The 25974-nt window shown below is 31.6% G+C and overlaps 1 protein-coding gene across 2 annotated transcripts in view; it reads right to left on the reverse strand.

Moving 5' to 3' along the window:
* LOC117169137 overlaps positions 1-25974 on the reverse strand; it is a 150157-nt gene that overhangs the window by 64339 nt on the left and 59844 nt on the right. For both annotated transcript variants that reach the window (XR_004466613.1, XM_033355330.1), the window contains exon 2: positions 2872-2922. The gene's annotated coding sequence lies outside the window, so the exon portion shown is untranslated. The remainder of the gene's footprint in view (positions 1-2871; positions 2923-25974) is intronic.

Genomic DNA, 25974 nt, shown 5'->3' on the forward strand with positions numbered 1-25974 from the left:
GGCAACCGCTACCCCATCCCGCTTACTCACCAGACTTGGCTCCATCCGACTACCACTTATTTGCATCGATGGGGCACGCACTCAGCGAACAGCGCTTCACTTTTTACGAAAATTTTGAAAATGGCTCGATGACTGGTTTGCTTCAAAAAACGAAGACTTTTTTTGGAAAGGTATCCATAAATTGCCTGAGAGGTGGACAAAATGTGTAGCCAGCGAGGGCGCATACTTTGAATAAAATATTTGTTATCATTCTCTTGAAATAAATGTGTTTTTTTCTTGAAAAAATACCGGTTTCATATGTATACACCTGGTATACTGAAATGAGACAAGGTATACTCGAACTTTTATATTGTGCTCGCGCACAATATGCTTTTTATTTTTATTATAATTTTTTTCACGACTTTTCCTTTGAAATTCAAATCATGTTTAAGCTCACATTCATAAGCTAATCCGAATTTTTTCAGCTAATTCATCGCTCCTTTTAGACTTCTTGTGGTCCGGAAGCTCGCGAAAATTCTATGGACGTCATTTTAGTACTCACTAAAATTTCAGATTCTTTTGTTTTCATAGTCAACAGTTCGAAATTGGTTGACTGACTAACAGCTGTTAGTGCATTTTGCAACAATTTATCGTTAAACTGGTCAAAAATGCGAGTGAAAAAACATAATTTTAGTACTCTTGAAACTCATGGGGAATAATTGTTTGAATGCTAAAAACTAACAACAAGTTTGACTGACAGCTTCTTGGTGGTACCAAAGTTGACTGGTAAAGTGTCAAACACGTCAAAAATTCGAGTAAAAAAGCGTCATTTTATTACTCTTCAAACCCACGTGGAATGATTGTTTGAATGCTAAAAACTAACAAGAAGTTTGACTGGCAGCTCCTTAGTGGTGCCAAAGTTGACTGGCAGGCTGACAAACATCTCAAAAATTCAAGTGAAAAATCGTCAAATTAGTACTCTTAAAATTCATTGAGAATGATTGTTTAAACGCGAAGAACGGTGGTGCCAAAGTTGAATGGCAGGCTGTCAAACATTCCAAAAATTCGACTGTAGAAACGTCATTTTAATACTCTTGACACCCATTGGGGATGATTTTTTAGGTGCAAAGATTTAACAAAAATTTTGACTGGCAGCTCCTGAGTGGTGCCAAACTTGACTAGCAGACTATCAAACATATAAAAAATGACAGGATGACAATTAGAACCTTTATTTTAGTACTCTTGAAGTCCATATGGAATGATTGTTTCGGTGCAAACAACTAACAAGGAGTTTGACTGACAGCCCCTGAGTGCTGCCAAAGTTGACTGGCAGGCTGTCAAACATGCCAAAAATCCTAGAGAAGAAACGTAATTTTAGTACTCTTGAAACACATTGGGAATGATTGTTTGAATGCTGAAAACTAACAAAAAATTTGACTGGTAGCTTCTCGGTGGTGCTAAAGTTGACTGACAGACTGTCAAGCATATAAAAAATGACTGGATGAAAATTAGAACAGTCATTTTAGTACTTCTGAAACGTATTGGGTATGATTTTTAGGTGTTAACAAGTAAGATCATGATGGATTGGCTGTTCCTCAGAGGTGCCAAATTTGAATGGAAGACTGTCTAGCATGTCGAAAATTGTAGTAAAAAAAAGTTATTTTAGTACTTTTTAAACCCATTGAGGATGATTGTTTTGGTGCAAACAACTAACAAAGAATTTGACTGGCTGCTCCTGATTAGTTCCAAAGTTGACTGACATTTTAATCAGCAACTGAATGAAAGTTTTGTCCTTTTCATTAACTAAAATTTTCATCTATTGGATACTTCTCTAAAACTAATATGTATATAAAAAAAAGAAACTGCAAAAAATCTCACTTTTTAAGTAAATTCACAGCTCGCAACAATGGGTTTCAAGAGTACTAAAATGACGTTTCTTCACTTGAATTTTTGGCATGTTTGACAGTCTGCCAGTCAGCTTTGGCATCGCCGAGAAGCTGCCAGTCAAATTTTTTGTTAGTTCTTAGCATCCAAACAATCATTCCCAATGGGTTTCAACAGTACTAAGATAACGTTTCTTCACTCGAACTTTTGACATTTTTAACAGCCTGCCAGTCAACTGTGGCACCATTTAGGAGCTGCCACTCGAACTTCTTGGTAGTTCTTTGCACCTAAAAAATCATCCCCAATGGATTTCAAGAGTACTAAAATGACGTTTTTCACTCGAATTTTTGACATTTTCGTCAGACTGCCAGTCAACTTTGGGACCACTCAGGAGCAGCTATTCAAACTTCTTGGTAATTTTTAGCATCCAAACAATCACTCCCCGTGGGTTTGAAGAGTACTAAAATGACGTTTTTTCACTCGAACTTTCGATGATTTAGCGACAAATTGTTGCAAAATGCACCAACGACTGTTAGTCAGTCAACGAATTTCGAACTGTTGACCATGAAAACAAAAGAATATGAAATTTTAGTAAGTACTACAAGGACGTCCATGGAATTGTCGCAAGCTCCCGGACATTTTGAAGACTAATAATGTCTATATTTTCATAAAACATGTCCATGTGGACAAAGTACAGGGAGGGGGGGGGGTGCAAATTCCACGGCTGTCCACGAGAGGGGTAGGGGGGTCAAAAAATGGTGAAAAATTGTCCACTTGGTATATGGATGGCCCCTTGTTAAATCAACAGTATAATGGTGGTTCAACCATAGTGCATGTTTATTATATGGAAAACAAAATCTTCAGTTAATCTAATAACACAATTTTTTCGTAAAATGTGTTTAATTTTTTATATGATAATAATTTAATTGACTTAAGCAAAATGTTAAGAATATTATTATGAAAACTTTAATTAAAAATATAAAAAATACATAATTTATATGTTCTCACCTAAAGCAATCCAAGAAAATGTATGTCCAAGCATGAGGATGGTAGATGATTCTGAAAAAATGGAATATGGAATCTGCATTAGTATTAATAGATATTTCGCATTAGACAAGTATTGAGCTAAAGATATTTTGAATAGTTTAAGATATTTATTGGCATTCGTAGGGATCACTAGTTTTTGTTTGATTTGCACATAACTTCATATGATAACTTCATAAAGTTATACTTAAATGTGAAAAACATATCCTATAGGGCGATATTTACAATTCATGATGTGTTTTTATCATACACCTTACAGATATTTTCAGCCCTGAATGATTGAGAATGACCTTGTAAAAGTTAAAATATATGCTAATGATGGAAAAGTAGCCTTAAGCTTTTTGAAACTACCACTTAAAAATATATTTTGCTTCCATCATAGTTCTTTACATCATTTTGCATAAGAAAAGTCTTAGAATGAATTCAGGAATATTGCATTAATATTTAATAGTTTGTTTAAAGTCAAGTAAGTAACTGTTTTACAAGAATGTCAGAAATGTATGTCTGTCTGTGTACACGTTAAATTTGAAAAAATTAATCTATTAGGTTAGCCTTTGGTACACTCTTTTAGTACACGTATTTTTTTTATTCGTAAAAGAACAATATTAACCCTTCGATGGCACACTTCCCGACGCGTAACATAGCTGGAATACTGGGGTTTTTTTGAGACCGAGCGAAAAAGGCTTCCCACAAAGAGTCAATTTACTATTTTGAGTAGCTGAATTTTTTACACACTCCTGGATAGTAACTTTAAAGAACGATGTGGATTATTTGATTCAAAATTTATTTTAAATATGAAAAAAAGATGGTGGAAGTTAAAGAATAGAAAAAAATGACATTTTGTGAGGTTATTGAGGGAGTATAGAGCCGTTTAAGTAACAATTTCAAACAGATTTTCATGGATTTTCATTTTTGGGGTCTTTTTGCCCTATTGTGTCATCGAAGAGATAAAATTGAAAAAATGAAATTTTTGTTCTAAGGACACAAGCTACGACAAAAAATTAAAAAAAATTACTTCACCCAAAAAGCACCGATTTTTTATTAATTATTTTTTTAAAAACGCGCAGTTTTGGTTGTGATCGTAAAAAATAAAATATTAAAAAATTAAATTTCTGGACAAACGACACAAGCTATGAAAAAAAATGAATAGACAAAAGATGGTCATCCAAAAAGGATAACAAATTTCTAATTAATAACACAGGCCTGAAAATATTGGGGGCGTGGCAGTTGTTGTCAGTATTTTAGGAATTCAGTACATTCAAAGAATTCAAGTAATTCAGTATATTTAAGGCTTTCCGGAAATTTAGAGAAATCAAGTATTTCAGAGAATTCAAGAAATTCAGAGAATTGAAGGAATTTAGAAAATTTAAGGAATTTAGAGAATTCAGGGAACCAAAATTTCGTTGCTCTAAATATGAAACATAGTTTTAAACAAACAAATTAAAGTCTTTAATTCAAAATTTCTCAATTTTAAACCCCCTAAATTCGAAAATTTCAAAATTTAAGTTATAAAACTATAATTTCTTTTTAATTTTAAATGCTTAGTAGTGAAATCATTTAAATTGGTAAGCTTAAGGGTGTTGGTTAAATCCTACTTTTTTATAGGTACGGCACAGACACAATATATATTTTTCCGAACGATTTGAGAACGAAAGTAAAAAAACTTGTCGAATATCCGGAATTTAGCGAGATCTCTGGAACAATACATTGTTGAAAAATCAGACTTTTTGTTAAGGCAATAATTATTTTCACGTTAAATATTAATCGTGCATGGCGTGAAGTTGACAGTTAGCCTTGATCACAAATAAAGTCACAACACACACAGATGACATGTCAGTTTATTCTGTATTTTTCTCCATTTCGCGACGTATTTCACAAAATTTAGGGTCACCATAATCAAGACGTGGCCTTTCGAAAACGTTATTGGGTTTGAGAGTTCTTCTAGTATGTCAGAACTATGAGTAAAAAAATAAATAATTTGCGAGCGATTCTCACCGTTCAAATGCTGTCGTCTGCTACCCGCTAAATTCTGTCTTTCGCAAAATTTATATTTGTCGTGCAAATAATGTTTTTCTTAACAAAAGGTTTGATTTTTCAACATTTTGTTGATGCAAGGTTTTCGCAAAATCCCAGATATTCGACAAGTTTTTTTTCTTTCATCCTCAAATCCTTCGGGAAAAATATATATTGAGTCAGTGCGGTACCTGCCCAAAAAAATTGAAAGTCGGATTTAACCAACACCCTTAAGAATAAAAAGTTTATTCATAGATCTAAGTTTTTTAAATGTGCAATTTTAAGTATTCCTCACTTACAGGTTGTTTAATATCGAAGGCTTTGAATTGGGAATTATTCAATTATTGAAAGTTTTTTATTCAACATTGTTTAATTTTAAACTTTTATTCAGGTATAAGGGCCCGTCCATAAACCACGCAGCCAGATTTTGGTAACTTTTAAACCCCCCTCCCCCTATTTAGTCTCTCGTAGCTATTTTCCAGAATCCCTCCACCCCCTAGAAAAACATGTAGTTTTTTATGAGATACATTTTCTAAACAAAATTATTTATAAAAAAAAGTTTAACATTTTTATTCATAACACAGGCCTGCAAATAATAGGGTGATGTCAGTTGTTGGAAAGTGGAGGGTCATTTCCGAAGTAATTTTTTATGTACAATCCGAATCCGGGATCAGGAATGGACCATCACGGCAGGATTTAAAGATATTTGAGGTTATGTACCCAAAAAATGGCGTTTTTGGCTACTTTTGAGTTTATGTACAGAAGACACACAATTTTTTGGATTTCAACAACCCCGAACACCCTCAAGTAAAATTTTCAAGAGAAAACACCCAGTAGAAAATGTCTGTCTCAAAGTATTTAAAGCAAATGCTCAAGACATAATGGAACATATCTCATAATTTCGAATTGGCGTAACTTGTTGAAATCCCAAAAAATTTTTTGTCTTCTGAACATAACCCCAAATGTAGCCAAACGCGTCACTTTTTGGGTACATAACCTCAAATATCTTAAAATCTTCACGTGATGGGCCAATTCTGACCCCGGATTCGGATTCTGCGTAAAAAATTACTTCGGAAATTGCCCTACACTTTCCAACAACAAAATCATGTAGGCCTGTAATTTTTTGACAGGACGCGTAGTTTTTAGTTTATTTTTTAATAAAAAAACATTATAAATTAAAAAATCTAATTTGTTAAAAACGACACAAGGTACGAAAAAAAATAATAGACAGAAGTTTTTCAGCTAAAAAAGATCGACAAATTTTTTAATGATAATTTTTAGATAGGACGAGTAGATTTTCTTTTATTCGTACAAAATAAGTTTAAAAAATTTAATTTAAAAAAAACGACCCGGCAGATGAAACCGAAAATGAGAATACAATACATTTTATATAAAAGTGTCAAATATAATGCAGAAAAGTTCACATTTTTGATAAAATAGATTGCGAAGCACAAGACACCCGATGAGAATATGTTCGTTCAAGTCGAAGGAGCTTGCCCAAAAGAGAATTCACAATCACCAAATTATAGTTGTCCATGATTTGATATTTAATTTTAAAAACTCTGTGTACAAATTTGGGGAAAATTCAAAGACCGGGCATTATCGAGCGCAAATTGCAATAATCATACTTCATTCACCAATTTGTTTTCAGAGAAAATTTTATTTCACTGTTAATAGTGCATCCTTTTTTTTCTAAAAATAAACCTAATTATTCCATTACAAGTTTGAAGTATTGGAAATTATAAAGATAAACTTGATATAACAAAATCTACTCGCCCCGCGGGCACATCGCCATCGCGTGCTGCGCTCGCGGCTCATAAGTTTGAGCGCGCGTGGAGCGCGCGTCGTTTAGTTCTCGCGCTTCGCACTCAATAATATATTTATCTTGCGCTTCGCGCTCGATAATGTGTTTACCTCGCGCTACGCGCTCGATCTTTGTGCGCAGACTTTTTAAAACTAAAGGTAAAAACATCGACAAAAGTAATTTGGGGATTGTGAATTCTCTTTTGTTAAAGCTCCTTCGGCTTTAACGAACACATTCTCATCACGTATCTCGTGCATCGCACTCGAGTTCATCCCTAAAATATTGTATCATTTCCATAAATGTATATTATTATAATGCATAACTTGCATTGGTATTAAAACAGACGTGGTTTCATTGTCCCGTTTTAAAAAATGCGCATTCTTTAAAAAAAATTATTTAACATTTTATGGCAACTTTTGCCATTTTTCCATTAACTGAAATTGCTTGTTTCCAATGTTATTTTTATGATTTCAACTTCAGGATAAATTGTTCAACTTTTTGAATACTATAAACATCCGTACAGAAAATTTTTGAATTTTGAGAAAAGTGGTATCAAAAATATATTGAAAATGCGCTCCCTTTTTAACTTTCTATTTAAAATGGCTGGCTAACGAACTTGACCTTTAGTTTAGGACACTAAAAAAGTGTACCAAATGCCAATCTAATAGAATAATTGTATCAAAAGTTATGGTGCTCACAGACAGACATAAACATAGACAGACCTTTTGACAAAAACTGGGGGGGGGGGGTCCAAGTGTACACAAATCTAATACCTTGTATGATGAAAATGTAAAAATGATTTATTTTTCATGAATAATTTATTGATAGTTCTGTTTTTGTTTCAATCGTAAAAAAATAGCATTAAAAACATTAAAAAAATTATTTTTTGAAACCTCACACACTAGACGAAAAAGAAATTAAAAGACAAATGTGATGATGAGAATGTGCCCACACAGCGGGCAGATTTTTTGTACTATTAATGATGTTTTTAATGATTAAAGCAAAAACTACGCATCCTATCAAAAAGTGATTCACAACTAATTTGTTGATCTTTTTCAAATGCACAATTTTTATCTACTCATCTTTTACTGTATTTTGCATAGTTTGGCCCAAAAATATAATTTTTAGATTTTTCATTATTTTGTATGCTGCTAAAATTTGAATTTTTGATTCTTTAAGAAAATTCCAAATGTTGTTATGATAATCTTGTAAGGCATTCAAAAATCAAAATTTTCCTTCTCTTGCTTTTTTCATATCGTGCGTTATTTGGCTTGAAATGTTCATTTTCGTTTTTTTTTTAAATTTTGTAAACGCTATAACTCTGATAATTTTTTATTTTATGAAAATAATCATGAGGATAAATTGAACCGCCGCATCGTATAAGGGCGTATGAAATTATTTTTGAGCTGTCTGAGGCCCCTGGCCCGTTTTTTTGAAAAATTAAAATTTTAAGTTTTGAAACCTACATCCTTATAGGAAATTCAATTGCGCATATTTTTTTCCTTTTGTAAAAAGTTGTCACTTTTGTAGTTTCCAAAATAAATGCAAAAAACCTGGTTTTTGAGAAACGACGATTTTCAGTGTTTTTTCAATTTAACTCGTTCTAAATCCGAGAGTTTTCAATATTTTGACTTCAAACTAGAAACAATAATTTATTAGACTATTATGAAACTGTTAGTGATGCCAAAATGAATATTTATTTGTATAAAAAAAAGTTAATAATTTTTTTCTAAATAGTTTCATAAATATCGTTTGAATATTTTCAATCGCAAAGTCTACCGACGTAATTTTAAGCTAGAACAAACTTCCAGCGGATGAAATGTTCATAAGGATCCTAATAAGTTATTTATAAAATTTTACGTCAATTGGACCAGCTGCTGAAAAACTGCGATGTTTTAATGGTTTTGTTCGACACGCCGCGCGGACAAAAATGTAGGACTCAGCGGCGTTTCTAAAAAGGCGAGCCGCAGTAACTCTTTCCTGAAGGTCTGCACACAAAAACTTATATTTTTCATCATAATTTCTTTAATTAAAATAATTTAAGAAATGGTAATTTAATACATTTAAATACCAAGAAAACATTCATAATAAATATGTTTATTTTATTGTAACAAAATATTGGGTCGAAAAATAGAATGAGTCACATAAGAGTAAGAATAATCACATAGCAGTAATAATGAACTTTTCCACTTAATTTTAATCTTCATCAGAAGATGCGTCGTCAGATGAATACTGAATAATAACTTGGCTAGCTTTCTTCACAACAGTTTTTTTAACATTAATTTTTGCGAAATACTCATTGTAGAATATCTTTCCTTCTTTGCTCAGGTAAGATATTAGGCTTTTAATGTCTTTCATCTTTGCGGAAGTAATGCCAACTTGTGGGGGAGGTAGGCTTTGCAAATCTTCAAGTTGAAGCTTCGGATGAACGTGATAAGTGGAAGGATTTTCGCCTAAATAATTATTAAAAGCATCTATTTGTCCGATTGGGTAATAATGAATAACGCGCGCTTTACTAATTTTTAAGTCTTTGGGTTTTTACAGGTTACCCTTGAATAATATGTTGAAAGCTCGGAGCAGGTCTTCTGTCGATTGAATTACAGTAAACGGTGGATCGCGGGCAGTTTCTATTCGCTCCATTTTTTGTATGGAATGATGAAGAAAACTACAAACTGTGTTTGTACCCTTTTTATCAATTCCTTCGAGATAGGGATACATGTAACTTTTGTCGCTGTAATGAATGTGAACATTGAAAAGATAGAGTCATAGTAATCTTCGATAAAATTGATCAGACACGGGTATTTTCGGAAGTGCTAGATTTTGTGCGTAATCAAACTCACAACATAAAGCAGTTTTTTCGGATAAAAATTTATTTTTTAAAGCTAAATATTCCTTTGCATTCTTTTTGTGCTCAATAATTTCCAAGTACACTACAGACTTATTCTCACTTTCATAACAATCATTACAGACATCTGTACGAGGCCGTTTGAACGTGAAAGGCAAATTCCGATTAAAATATGTATAATATGTAAGTGGTAAAATCTCACAATGTATTTTAATTAAATCCTTAACATCATTTGTTAGTTTTACAATTTTACTATCATGTTTTCGTCTGTTATCACCTAAATCCAGTTTTAGTAAAATTTTTCTTTGTATAGTATCTAATCTTTTATATCCTACACGAATCACGTCACTCAGAAACTTTTTACATATCACAATATAATTTTTATAATTATATTGTTTATTGATAATTTATTGATAATTTTTTCGTGGCATTTTCCGGTTTTGCAACAGGACTGGACGTGAATAAAAGACCTGGGCACTACTCGTTTTCCAGTTCTTGATTCATACTCTTCACCCTACAAGTAATTGATGAAAAAACATGTATGACTAACATTTACCCCGGAAAGAATATTTCTTTTTGAATTTTTTATTTTACAGAAAAATAAGAAAATCTCTCTTACTCTGAATCAGTGAGAAGATCGTCACCAAATCAAATCATTTTGACAAAACTGGTGTCATTTATTTGAATAAAATATATTAACTAGATATCAACAATACCAAAACTTCACATTTGAGAAACGATTCTCTTATTTTTAAGACGTTACACTTTCCTTGTGCAAACTATTATAAGGTATATTCTTCAAGCACTCTTCTAATGCACATATTTTTTCTTAGAAATTCTACGTTTACGAAATTCCCGCGAAATAATTGAACACAGTAGGTAAAGAAAGAGGAGAAGAAAGAGGAAAAGAAAATATGTTTTTACTGAAAGAGATATCATAATAATATCTCTTTTTTAAATGAGTTAATGTATGTATACATACAAATTCTTATTAGTTTTATAATACATTTTTGTAAAAACTTTCTGCAAAATATAAGTTTTTGTGTGCAGACCTTCAGGAAAGAGTTACTTCGGCTCGCCTTTCTCAGAAACGCCGCTGAGTCCTACATTTATTGTCCGCGCGGCGTGTCGAGCAAACCCATTAAAACATCGTATTTTTTCAGCAGCTGATCCAAGTGATGAAAAATTTTATAAAAAACGTATTTGGACCCTTATGAACATTTCATCCGCTGGAAGTTTGTTCTAGCTTCAAATTATGTCGATACTTTGCGATTGAAAATATTCAAACGATATTTATGAAACTATTAAGAAAAAAATTATTAACTTTTTTTTATACAAATAAATATTAATTTTGATATCACTAACAGTTTCATAGTAGTCTATTAAATTATTGTTTCAAGTTTGAAGTCAAAATCTTGAAAACTCTCGGATTTAGAACGAGTTAAATTGACAAAAACACTGAAAATCGTCGTTTCTCAAAAACCATGCTTTTTGCATTTATTTTGGAAACTACAAAAGTGACAACTTTTTACAAAAGGAAAAAAATATGCGGAATTGAATTTCCTATAAGGAATACATATAGATATACAGACAAACAGACACAGACGTAAAAACCTGTTTTTTGGATTCAGGGGGCCTTAAAACGAGGACATTTAACAAAAACTGGGGGGGCCAAATTTTATACAAATCTAATCCCTTCTCTAATGAGAATGTAAAAATAAAAATAAACGAAGATCCTAGGACGTGTTAAAAAATATATCAAAAGGCAGAGGACTTTACAATCCAATCCCAATACCTCTTTTCTGTTCCAGGCAAGGAAATCAACGGAGACTGCTCGATATGGCTCTCCCACGTCAAATACATTACTTCCTTCCGCCTGTTGCACACAATCGACCCTTAACTTTTGACTTCTGCACGAGACAGATAGATTATTATTTCTGATTTCTTATAAAATGTGAAATTCAACTGACAAACGAAAAATAATGTCTCCCATCTTATTTTCAACATTGGTGTATGCATACAAAAAGAAGGATTCATTTCAATACGTGCGTGTGTACGCGCGCGCGTATGTGTGTGTGTCTATACGAAAGTTTGTAAATTAAACACTTAAGAAAATGAAAAGAAAGAATTAGAAGTTTTTAAATTTGATAAAGTTCAGCTACTGAAGGAAGTTTTATTAGAAGCAAAAACTAGACCCATGAAGTATGTAATTAAGTAATTTTAAAGTTGTCAAAACTCCAAACTTGTGAGAAGAAAAAGATACTGTTTCCTTCGATTAATCGAAAGTTCCACGTTTCAACTTTGAATGAGGAGAAAGATGATTTCTATGAGAGTTTTAGAGAAATTTACTTTTCATTGGTAAAGCGTATAATAAAATTGGATTTGATATTTTATTTGAATTTGAAAAAAATATGTAACGGATCAAATTTTTTAATTTAAAGTTCTGCATACAATCAATACTAGATATTAATGGGACTCTAATTTAAAAGAAAATGTTTTTCATTGATTAAAATCATAATCAAGTGGAACGTAAATGATGACTCGTTAGTGATAGCAACATGAAACTCCATGCAAACGACAACAGGCTGAGGGCAGAAGTAATTTTAAATTAATGTGCAGATTAAAGTGGCTAATGTATTGTACCACAAATAAATATTAAAAATGTCGTTCAATAATATGCTCAATAGAAATCAATTAAAAAATACGTATTACGCCAAACGAGACTACAGCATAAACTAAAATTGCACATTCACACACACACACACACATACTTTTAGACACTCAGAATCCGAAAAAATCTAAATAAGATCAAATAATTAAATCTTGTTCCACACAAAATACCAGGGGTGTTAGTTGAAAGGACCCCGCAGCAAATGTACATGACATGACTTTCGGTCGATTTTGATTACTCTTCGTAAAATTGTAGTTCTCAATGTCTCGATCAAAAGTGTTAAGGGGCATGAAGTCCGAAAATGGACAGTTTTCGAGTTATAGAGGGTTAAACACCCAACCCTTTTACGAACCATTACCAAATATCTCGAAAACTGCAGCTTTGCAAAAAAAATGTTCCCTATGAAAGTTATTGGGCTCAAACGGGGAAATGGGAAGAAAGTCATGGCCTTAAGACACAGGTCATTTTCCAAGGTCATTCAATGTGAACTTGTCATTTATTGCTATTATTCAGCCAATAAAGACAAGATATGAAGAAGAAATCATTATGCCAATGAAGGCAAGATTGTCCAGGATATTGTCAATATCTAGCCAATGAAGGCATGAAATGAGCTTGATTTAGACAACATCCGGCCAATGAAGGCAAGTCATGAGTGCGATTTGCTTATGATATCATGATTTTCCTTCATTGGCTGGCTATTGACTAAGTCATTCTCATTTCTTGCCTTTATGGGTTCTATATTGATTTCCTCTTTATATCTTGTCTTTATTGGCTGAATATTAGCAATAAATGACAATTTCACCTTGAATGACCTTGAAACATGACCTGTGTCTTAAGGCCTTGACTTTCTTTGCATTTCCCCGTCTGAGCCCAATAACTTTCATGGGGAACATTTTTTTCGCAAAGCTGCAGTTTTCGAGATATTTGGTAATGTTTCTTAAAAGGGTTGGATGTTTAGCCCTCTATAACTCGAAAACTTTCCATTTTCGGACCTTGTTCCCTATAGCACTTTTGATTGAGACATTAAGAACTACAATTTTATGAAGCTTAATCAAAATCGACCGAAAGCCATTTCATGTACATTTGCTGTGGGGTCATTTGCCGATTTTTTCAATAAATAAAACACTTAATCCTCAAGGGAATCTCAAAAAAATTTTATTCAAGGTATTGACCATTGGATTCTACACATTTTGCCCATATTTCAGGCAAATCATGGATACCATTACAAAAAAACTTTTTCTCTTTCGAGGCAAACCATTCGACGAGCCATTTTTCGACTTCTTCAAAATTGGCAAAGCGCTGCTCTGCGAGTGAGTTTCCCATCGATGCGAAAAGGTGATAGTCGGATGAAGCAAGGTCTGGAGAGTACGGCGGGTGCAATAATATTTCCCAATTCAATACTTTTAATGTGTTCTTCACCACTTTAGCGGTATGAAACGGTGCGTTGCCATGTTGTAGGATAACTTTACCATGTTTTTGGGCCTATTACGGCCGTATTTCGATCAATGCATGATTGAAATTGATAATTTGTTGTCGGTAGGGAACAGTATTCACCGTCTCACCAGGTTTCGATAACTCGAAGTACACCACACCATACTGGTCCCACCAAACACAGAACATTGTCTTACGGCCAAAGTGATTTGGCCTTGGAGTCGATGGGCCGACCTCACCAGGTGAAAGCCATGATTTTTTCCGCTTCGGGTTCTTGAAATAAATTCCTTTTTTCGTCCCTCGTGACAATTCAATGCAGAAAAGATTTCCTTTCGAACCGTTCAAGCAGAATTTCACAAATAGTTTTTCGATTTTCCATTGGTCTATCGTTCAGTTGATGTGGTACCCATTTTCCATAATTTTGGATTTTACCCATAGCTTTCAAGCGTTGGCAAATTGCACCTCGGGTCACATTTAGTGTTTATGCCAATTGTTGCTGCGACTGGGTTGGGTCTTCATCCAATAACGCCTGCAATTCCTCGTCTTCCAACTTTTCCGCTGCACCAGGATATTCATTGTCTGTTAAATCGAAATCTCCACTTTTGCATTGACCAAACCATGCCTCACATGTTCTAATCACTGGAGCATGTTCGTCATAAGTTTCTACCCGCAATCGATGAGCTTCAACTGCTTTTTTCTTTTGATGAAATAAGAAAAGCAACGAATGCCGCAAATGCGATTTACTTGAAACGAAACGCGAAATATTCACTGAGGTAAACAACTATGATGCTATTATCTGGCAGAATGGAATTGTGTAATTTTGATGGTTATTGTCCATAGAAAAATATGACATAGATGCCAAATCATAGAAATGTAGACGTATCTCTAGCGACATCTAAGAGTAAACCCGGCAAACTTCAACTAAGACCCCTGGTAGTATGGTTAGAAAACGAACTTAAAGAAAAACCTGAACTGAAGCTCACTTGATAGCAGCGGGGAAGGCTTCGCAGTACCGCACCGGTAGATAAAGTCCATACGAGCGCGGTGTCCTGATTGCAGGTAACTGGTTGTGACTTTTCCCTTGTGCCTAGTTTTTTGGCATTCAATTATGAAAAAGAAATTTCCTTTCAGAAATGACAAAAATTCGTACCCACGAATTCGCTGTTGACATTGGATGAATAGGCTTTTCATATACAGAGTGTCTAAAGAGTACCGGGACGATTGGATATTTCCTCAGGTAAAATATTTTTTAAAAAAGTGAACTAAATTTGAACGCGGAATTCAATGGTGACCTTCATTTTGACCTTGAAGTTGACCTTTATGGCTTTTTAAAGGTCAACTTTGTTTTTTAAAATGGAAACCCCCTTTTTTACATCTGCAATCGATAGAGCGGAAAATTCTACATTCAGGTACGTACCCACGTCATAGGTCAATTGTAACGTTCAAGGTCAGTTAGACGAGGACGTAGAAAATTCTGTTCCCTTTGGAATGCTTGATTAGCGTGAGTCCCCTTGCCTCTCACGTTTCGGCTCTCGACTATTTTCTTTGGGGTTATTTAATGAGCAAAGTAGACTCAACGCAACCGCAAAGCTTACACAAATTGCAGAATCGGATTCTGCAGCAGGCTACTTTGATTGATAGGGAGATGATTCGTAATGCTGTAACTCATTTTTACAATCGCATAGCTTTTTGTCAAGGAGCTTAAGGTTTTCAGTTCGAACATCTTCACTGAAGCGTGAGAGGCAAGGGGACTCACGCTAATCAAGCACCTCAAAGGGAACAGAATTTACTACGTCCACGTCGTTGTTCCTGGGTAATGCTAAACGTAAACGTAAACTGCTTGGAAAAAACCTTGAAAAAACCTTGAAGATCATCACCAAAATAAATACAGAGCTCACCAATGAATTTCTCGTTGAAATTTACTTCAGGAATTGCACTGACCTCTTGGAAAACTTTGTTAATTTCAAATAACCTCTAACTGACCTTGAACATTACAATTGACCTATGACTTGGGTACGTACCTGAACGTAGAATTTTTCGCTCTATCGATTGCAGATGTAAAAAAGGGGGTTACAATTTAAAAAAACAAAGTTGACCTTCAAAAAGCCATGAAGGTCAACTTCAAAGTAAAAATGAAGGTCACCATTGAATTCCTCGTTTAAATTTCCATCAGGAATGACCTTCACTTTTTTGACAAATATTTTACCTGAAGAAATAGCCAACTGTCCCGGGACTTTTTAGACACCCTGTATGTATATATATATATATATATATATATATATATATATGTATATTCGCATGAAATAATAGAAGACACCAAGGGATGAGTTCTGTATCTGAAATTGTAATTAATCTTTCATAATAGGATTTCAACCAATTTTATATTTTTTGGTAGAAAATGAAATTGAAGTCTTTTATTCCAAATGAGCTTTTTTATTAAAAATTAATTTACACCTAATATTTATGAATAGCATTTATTACAATTTTTTAACTCACGTTGAAGATAATCATATTCTTTAAATAATGAACTTTGCATTTTTACACTAATCTTTTTGTTCGAACATTCATCTTGCTGATTTAGGATTCAACAATTTTTCTGACAATTTTTTTTTAAAATCAATTTATTGGAGTGAAAATTTAACTTTCCATTTTTGGTTAAAAATTTATTGATATTTTTAATTACAATCTGTTTTGGTAGAGAACTCATCTATTTTTTTTAATTACACTTCTTTGAGTTGAAAATTATTTTTTGAACGAAAAACTGAACTATCCCATTTTTCGTCGAATATCAAGTTAATAATTGAAGCTTCATCTATTTCGGTTTAAAACGAACCTTTTTGATTGAAAATTCAAGTATTTTCTTGAAATTTATTTTTTTTTTATTGATTTCTATAATGGTAAAATCTACTTATATTACTTTGGTTAAAAAATTATATTTTTTAGATAAAAATCATATATTTGTTTGAAACTTTCTAGATTTTGTAGAAAATTCGAAATTTTTTGTAGAAAAGTAATATTCTTGATTGAAAATTAATATTTTTCATTAAGAATTCCATTATTTAAAAAAAATCCTTTTCAGTTTGTCAAAAATCATAGCTAGTTAAAAATAATAGCTAGTCAAAAATTAATTTATGTAAAATAAAATTGGATTATATCATTTTTGGTAGAGAATTAATATTTGAAATTAAAAATTGATCTTTTTTAGTTGAAAATTCAACCACTTGTTTGAAGATACACATATTTCGATGAAAATTCGTGTTTTTGGTAGGAAATTAGTCTTCTTGGTTGAAAATTAATCTTTGTGATTAAGAACAAAACTATTAAGTTGTAAATTCGTTTTTTTTTGTTAAAAATTAAATTCTTTAACTAAACATTTAACTGTCCCACTTTCGGTGAAACATTGAAATTTTGAATTACAAATTGATATTTTTGTGTTGAAAATTCAGTTATTTGTTTCAAACATCGTCTTTTTACATTATCATCATTTATGATTGAGAAAGTATTAGAATTGTCGGAAATTTGACATCACAGTTTTTCAACGGATCTCCACGTTTCGAGACCCCCTGAATCCGAAAATCAGGTTTTTATTGTGGCGTCTGTCTGTCTATCCGTCCGGCAGTCCGTTGAAAATTCATCTGTTTCTTTGAAACTTTAACTATGTTTTATCAAATTCATCTATTTTAATAAATTTCAACTAATTTGTTGAAAATTTAATTGTTTGTTGTTAAATATTAATTATTTCAGCTAAAAAGGAATATTAATATTTCTGGTTCTATATATTTATATTTTAGATCAAAAATTTATCTTTTTTAGTTGAAAACTCCAATATTTCTTTGAAAATTGATCTTTCTGATTGAGGATTTAACTATTTTATTACAAATTTAACTGCACCATTTTAGGATGAAAAATTATATTTATAATTGAAAATTATTTTTTTTAGTTGAAAATTCGTCTTTTTGGTAGAAACTTAATTTTCTTTGTTAAAATCTTATCTTGTTTTGTGAGAATTCAACCATTTTCTTGATTTCTTTTGTGAACTAAAAATTAATTTATTTAAGGAAAATTTGCATTATGTCATTGTTGGCTGAAAACTAATAGTTTTTGTAGAGAATTAATTTTATGGGTAAAAAATTAATCTGTTTTTTATTATTTTTAACATAGATGTCCAAATTCGAGTTTTTATCGTCTTATATGGCGAAAAATGTCTTGCATTATTTACTATAAAAAAATTTTTATCGCTGAGAGATGCTGCTAAATAATTTATAGAACTTATTTGATTTTAAGTGAATTCTATCTTATTCTAAATACTTTTTATTATATTTTTCTGTGATTGAAAATTAACTTAGTTGAAAACAATTTAAATCTGTATAAGGTTTCTTACAATTTATAATAATCATTTTTGTACAAACAGATTATTTGCAAAATAACAAAAAAGGAATAAAAAAATAAAAAATTTAATATAATTATATATAATTCACTGAAAAAATAATTTGTAAACAAGTTTTCCATTGAAAATTGTTTCATTAAATAAAAAAATTATGACAAAACTTTTCCGACTATATTGATATTGTTTTCTCATCAATTGTACTTCTTTCAAATAAAATAATGTTTTAAGAGTACTGCAAGATTTATCAATAGTTCTTATAAAATTAAAAAAAATTTAAATTTAAAAATAAATAATTTAAATTTTTTATTAGTTCACAACTAAGATATTAATCAAAAAATAATGCTTCCAATTGTAAAACTGCGTACCTACAAGATATTGTGTACTTTTTACAGATTTAATAAAACTCACTGTTGAAGGCCACCATTGTGTGCCGAAATGTTTGGAACAACTTTGAATTAGTCTCAATTCACCTAACCTTAAAGCCAACTTCAAATTTTTAATAATCCGTAGAAAATTAAATTTTTTGTTTGAATATTAACTTTTATGAAATAAAAACTACATTATTCTATTTTTGTTTAAAATATGATATTTTTTATTGAACCTTGATCTTTTTTAGTTAAAAATGGAGTTATTGGTTTCAAAATTTATGTATTTTGTTGAAAATTTGTGTTTTTTGTTAGAAATATAAAACTAGTTCCTTGAAAATTCATCTTTTTGAGTGAGAATTCAACTACTTTGTTGAAAGTTCCTTTATAGTGAGTCAAAAATTAATTTATATAAGATAAAATTGGATCATGCCAATTTTGGTAGAGAATTGATATTTGAAGTTAAAGATTTTTCGGTTGTAGTTGAAAATCCAACCCTTTGTTTGAAAATTCACATATTTCGACGAAAATTCGTTATCTTGGTAAGAAATTAGTCATTTTGTTTGAAAATTCATCTTTGTGATCAAGAATAAAACTATTAAGTTGCACATTCCGTTTTTTTTGTTTTGTTAAAAATTAAATTATCTAACTGAAAATTTAACTATCCCACCTTTGGCGGAACACTGAAATTTGGAATTAAAAATTGATATTTTTGGTTAAAAAATTCAATTATTTATTTCAAACATCGTCTTTTTTTATATAAAATTAATCTTATTGGTTGAAAATACATCTGTTTGCTTCAAAGTTCAACTGTGTATCATCAAATGCATCTATTTTAGTAAAATTTCAAATAATTTGTTGAAATTTAATTGTTTGTTGTTAAATATTAATTCTTTTTATTTAGGGTTTAAATATTTTGATAAAAATTGATAAAAAATTCAACTGTACAATTTCAGAATGGAAAATCATATTCTTTATTAAAAATTAATTTTTTCATTTGAAAATTCGTCTTTTTGGTATAGAATTATTTTTCTTTGTTAAAATCTTATCTCGTTTATTGAGGATTCAATTATTTTCTTGATTTTTGTTTGTTTGTTAATAAAATTAATCTTTTATTTATTATTCTTAACATAGAGGTCCAAATTCGACTTGTTTGTCTTAGATAAGAAAAAAACGTCTTGCATAATTTACTATAAAACAATTTTAATCGCTGAGAGATTCCGCTAAATAATGTGTAGAACCTGCCTAATTTTAAGTAAGTTCTGTCTTATTTTTAATACTTTTTATAATATTGTTCTTAGTTTGAAAATTAATTTAGATGAATTTCTTGTTGGTAATTTTACCATTCTAAGTGGTAGAATTTTTTTATTTTTTACAGTGCGCAAAAAATGGTAAAGTCGCTCATGTAAAGTAAAGTTGCGCACGGATAAATTCGCATCAAATGGATTTCAAAATAAAGTTTGACAGCTCTACTAATTAGAACAATCTATAGTCTTTTATTTTTTGCCCTACAATAATTTTACATTGAATTTTAAAACACAAATTAGGAGATGAGAAACTTTTCCCTATATGAGTGACTTTTCCCCGTTTTACGGTGACTTCAATTATAAATCTCTGATCTATTTATTTTGTGGAACATTTGAGAAGTCTTTAAATAGTTTTATGAATTTTCAGAATAGCTTAGGATTCTGGAAATAAATGTAAAAATAAATATAATATTTAATCTTCATAATAAGCCTGGCAGGTGAAAAACGTTGATCCGTTAAAAATTAAATAAGTCACTTTTTCCGCGACATTTTACAGAATTCATCTATTTTCTCAGTGTGAAAAAAATGTGGGCAATAAGAGACCATGACAAAAAAAGTAGCAATAATTTAGAAGACAAAGTATGAAAGTCATAATTAAACAAGACAACATTTATTTTGCATAGTTTTCAGATAAAAAGTTAGTTACTTTTGTTTTAGAATTATTAATGAATTTTTGTAAATTGATCGAGATTGCTATTTCAACTAATGATAATATGGGTGAAATAAGTTTTTAAAGAAGTTTCTGTTTACGCATTTTAAATTTTACAATTAGTATTATATTTTATTTATTATACTACTTTTATCGAAATATAGTTTCTATGTCAATTTAAAATAATATATATCGCGAAAATATGTCGAACAATTATGTGGGCAGGGGGTCGTTGGGCCGATCACGTGATGTTTTGAATAATATATATTTTTTTAATATACGAAACAATTTACAATTCATTAATTTTCTTATGTAACACATTAAATACAATGGAAAATAAAAGAAAAATATGCTCCCTCACATCAATAAAAGCTTCGGCTCATTTAGAGATAAATACATACAAATGAATAAAATCTTAGTTAAATTTGAAATTATTCTCTTGAAACATGTTTAAGACTTTCTTTTGTAATTTACTGTAATTTATTTTTAAAATTTTCCTAAGATTTTGTTGTTGAAATCAAATAAATTTCAAATTCTTATAGCCTGAATTCGTCTTAAATCGGGCAGGCAGACCATGCTTGTCTAAGAATCATTTGTCTCTCAAATATATATTGTTTTTTCAAGAGGAGAAGACGATGCATATTTTACCGACTGAACGAAAAGATTTTGTTGACAGAGTTATGAACATGTGTTTTACAAAGTTCAAAATTGAAAAAATGGTGGTGGTTTTTGTAGAAATATTCAAAATCATTTTACTCAAAAACCCCGCCGTCTTTTTTCTTTGATTTTTTGTTTTATTTCTGCCATGTGCCCACGATTTACAGAGAAAAGCGGAAATTTTTTCTTTGAAGGACGAAAATTAATTTATTTACAAGAACAGCATAAGATACGCAAAATTCAGTGAAAGAAAATTTTTTCTGGAAATAAGTTCTAGAAAAATATCAAGTGATACATTTTTCAATCTAGGCTATGATATCGCTTTAAAGGTCATTCAAATATTTTTAATATGTGGGAATCTTTTTAAATCACTTAAAATATTTTAAAAGCCATTCAATTTTTTCTATCCCTCAAGATCCTTCCTATTATACGAAAAGCATTTTAAAATCATTACATGTTTTGAAATCTCCTGAAATATCGCCGAAAGCCTTCTAAATTTCATTTAAATATCTCTTTATTTCAACAATTTTATTTCGATAAAAACTCGTATATTTGTATTTAAATCTTGTGGTTATTTTTTAAACAATTTATTTTGGTTCAAATCCAACTTTTAACAGAAAAAACTAAAAAAACTGTAGTTCGTTTTTTAATAAGCTACAAAAGTTTAGCCTACATTTTATTTTTTCCAAGTTACTTCTTATTGTTTAAACAATTTTTATATTTGTTTCAACAATTTATGATCTTATCATATTGTGAACGAATGGTAGTTTCTTAATGTTTTGTCCTAATTTATGAATGCGACGGCTCGATTTTTTAAATTAATTGGTCTATGTATTGTTTGAATAATTTATAAGTCCTTACATGCAACTTCTTTCAGGCAAAAGCTAGATAAACTTTTTTGTTATCCATTTTTTTCAAGAAGTTCCATTATTTTCTCCTAATTCGTAGATCTTTTTAACCTACTGCTAATTTTTGAAATAATTGTAATTTATTAGAAAAAAAAAATATTGTTATCTTATTACTTATGATATCGTAATTTAATGGTGTGAATTAATGCTTTGATATAAGTAGATAGGTAGGGAGGCTTTTGGATCACTTCTTTCCGTACGATTAGCAAACTTGCGGCTAGAGCGCAGAAGGCTGAGATTGTTGTCGCTCTTTGCGCTGACGTACGAATCACAGTGTTGTATCCGATTCTCACAATCGATATTGAAAATCAATACTTGAATCCGGGAATGAACATTTTTTTCACCCAAAAATATCGAACAGGATATGATATCTGACGTCATATTATCAAGTGAGGGTCAGCGTATTTGAAGCTTCTCGGAAATACCATAGATCACATGTCACCTTGTCGCCTTGTCACCTTGAAAAACTCATTTCACACCATACTTTGATCAATTCTAAAAAACCTCTTGCGAGCTAAAAACTCGTTTAAATGTATTCCTGAAGAACATTCAAGAACTAAAACGAGTGATACAAAAAGGAACTTGCCTCATCAGTGAAACTGTAGGCCGGTCATCCTCATGCAAGTATAACCCTGCATCTTGTAGAGTTGAAATGATTTTAAAGTTACTTCAACCTCATGACACTGTTCTTTGATGACCAAGAGAAGCAACAATGCATCGACTGTGAAAATTTCCATATAAACATGATTATATCATTTGCAAATTACATAGTGGCTTTGGAGCAAATTCAAGAAACGCAAAAATATGACACATTTTTACTGGAAGAAACAACGTTTCCTGTTCCTGTTCCTGTATTTTCTAGATTAGAGTGTTATGCCCTTTCAAAGTACCAAGGAGGTCATAATTGAAACTATTGCCGAAAGAGTTTGGCGTAAAATGAAATTACCTTGTATGGGAAGTGTCAGGTCTTATATAAAAAAAATTATGTAAATTTAAAGATTAAGGCAATGAAAAAACTTAGAGAGGAGTACCCAAATATGAGATACCAACTCTGTTTGGTGTGATTGCTAGAATTCTATGTACTGAATTTAAAAGTAATATAGGTCATTTTAAAGGAAATTCAATTTACCATAAGTTTCTTAATGACAAATTTTATCAAATTTTTTTTCTGCTGAAAATACAAAAAATGTAAAAAAAGTACTTTTTCGTACCGCGTCAAACTATTCTCATAATATGAGACACCGCAGGAAATCGCGAATGAAATAAAAAATAAAGTATTATTTTTAATGAAAAACATTATTCTATGTTTCCGAAGTATAAATTTACTTTTATTTAGATATATGGGGGTTTTGCAGCAATCACAAACCCTTTTGTAACCAGTTGCCCCACGCAGCCAGAGTGTTTTATAAGAACCACAGGTATCTCATATTATGAGAACCACACCGTGCAACTACGCACTTACTACGCTGAACCTATGGATTTAAAAAATTGAACACTATCGATATTTTCCTACTTAGTTATTCAACCCCTATCCCTCGAGGCAGCCTTTACTCTTAAATACTTATTTAATGCATAATAAATAGGGATTACAGACTTACCTTCCAAGAACTCGACCACCACCAATTTCACAAAAAGTTCGCGCGTAATTTTTAGAAGCACAATGAAAAATTGACTTTATCACGAAATTACTGTTTCTTCAAGGGCTGCAAGTTTGTGATAGAACCAACAGAGTGGGCCTCTTAGTTTAGCTGAAATCCCGCTATCTAATATTACGAGAATATCTCATATTACTCTATATTTACTAATCTCATGCGATTTGAAAGTCTTTTTCTTAAAATGATTACTTTTCATAATCAGAATGTGTGTCAGTTGTGTGAATGGTACCTTTGTACATTTGTCAAGCCGCATTTGGCGAAGTAGGCGTAGCCGGCCGCGCATGCGTGTACGTGAGATGAGACAAGAAGTGAGGGTAAGCGAACAAAGGAGAAATTGGGAAACGAGAAGTGTCGAAGCGAGAAGTGTCGTATAGTCTACTGTACTTATAAACTAGACTTACATATCTATCTAACTATTGTGAGAGTCATCAAAACCTATTCATTGTAGAAACAGCTTATTTCCACATTTTTTTGCTACTTTTTCCACAAAATAAATGTCTGGATTTCTAACTCTACCCAGTTCTTGTTTATAAAAACTACCTGTAATAGCTTTACCCTGATAATCTTTAGGCATATACGTCACTGGTTCGGTATTTTTAACACGACTCATCGTAAATATTTCAGTTGTCCATGTCTGATGTTTAGTATCGTTTTAAGATAAAATTAAATCTTTCAAAATATCTATCCACTTCTGCAAGCCAAATTGCATCCACATTTTATTTTTCCAAGTACGATTAAATCGCTCGCAAATTAATGCTTTCAAATTACTAAATGTTGGGTACGAATTTATCTTATATCACTTCATAAGATTTTCCAAATGCGAGTTGTAAAATTCTTTATTTTTATCAACATGCAAATTTTTGGGTAGGCGTCCTTCATCGAGTATATATTCCATAGCTGCAGCTACATCCTTACCCTTCTTGAATTTAGCTGGACAAGCCCAAGCTTATTTTTGAAAATATGTTAATTACAGTTAAGATGTACTTGTATCGTTTGATGTCTTTTGTATGAGATTGCATTTCAACAAAATCCGCTTGCCAAGTCTCATCGATACTACGGATATCAAAGTGTCGACGTTGGTAGTTTCTTCTAGCAGGTCTATGTAGCTCCTTCACCAGTTGCAGCTTTTCGTCATTCATTTATGAGTGTGTTCAGTTTGGCATCCAGCTGAGAAATGAGCTCTGAATTGCGATGCGCCAATTCTTGAGTTGATTCTACATCAAGTTTCAAACTGTTTAAACTTGTATTTGTGGAAGTTTCTAGAGTTTCAATCATCGTATTATTGTTAACAACTTCAGTTTGTAAGGAAGCTATGATATCATGCACAGTCTGAATTTATTAGTGTGACACGGGTTGCATCATATTTAAATTTACTGCTTCAGCTACATTGCACAGCTTTTTCTTTCCGATATCATAATACCCATTGGTGGTGAATTTGAATCCAACTCCCGGTGTACCTCGACGTTCCATCTTAATCGCTTAATATGACGTACGAAATATTCGATGCTCATTTCGCAAATGACCAAAATATTGATGAAGCATTGTTTAATAAATAATTCCAGCCTCTCGTAATTCTTCAATGATTAACATAATTTCATTTGTGTGACGTGGATTTCCAGCTGCTTTAGATGCTAACAGTAAACTTAATCTATCAACCAATTAATTTGGATCATCTCAATAAATGTTGTCTAATTTATTAGCCTCTGTGCCAATCATTTATTTTGGAATTAAACCTTTATCCAATGAAGAGCGCTTTTCAATTTGTTTCTTGTTAGTTTTTAAAGGCAAAAGGGGAATTAGTCTTCTTATAAAATGTGTATACTTGCATGATTTATTATTATTATTACAGTACCTATATTAATAAGATTTTCATTGGCAATTATGGAAGAATCTCAAATCATACTAGGCAGTCTGATAAGTACCTGAAAATTCTTAGATATGGCATTAGTATTCACTAATATGAACCATTTTCGTCGAGCTTGATCCTTCAAATGACGCCTGTCAAAACTTCAGCCATTTATGTTTACGCATTTACAAGTTACAGCACTGAGAAGCGACTAACCTCCGAGTTTTTTTTAATATGGAAAAATCTGAGTTTCGAGTTTTGATCAAACACTACTATCTTCGCAAGAAAACGATATCCGAGACCAAGGCCAAGCTGGATAAGTATTACCCGGACTCTGCACCGTCGACTGGAACGATTCATAAGTAGTTTAGCGAGTTTCGTTGTGGCCGTACGAGCACAGTTGATGCTGAACGATCTAGGCGTCCAGAAGAGGTCACTACACCAGAAAATGTCGAATAAATCCATGATATGATGTTGAATGATCCCAAAGTGAAATTGAGAGAGGTAGCTAATGCTGTAGGCATATCAT

The sequence above is a fragment of the Belonocnema kinseyi genome, chromosome 3, assembly GCF_010883055.1.
Source record: "Belonocnema kinseyi isolate 2016_QV_RU_SX_M_011 chromosome 3, B_treatae_v1, whole genome shotgun sequence".
NCBI lineage: Eukaryota > Metazoa > Arthropoda > Insecta > Hymenoptera > Cynipidae > Belonocnema > Belonocnema kinseyi.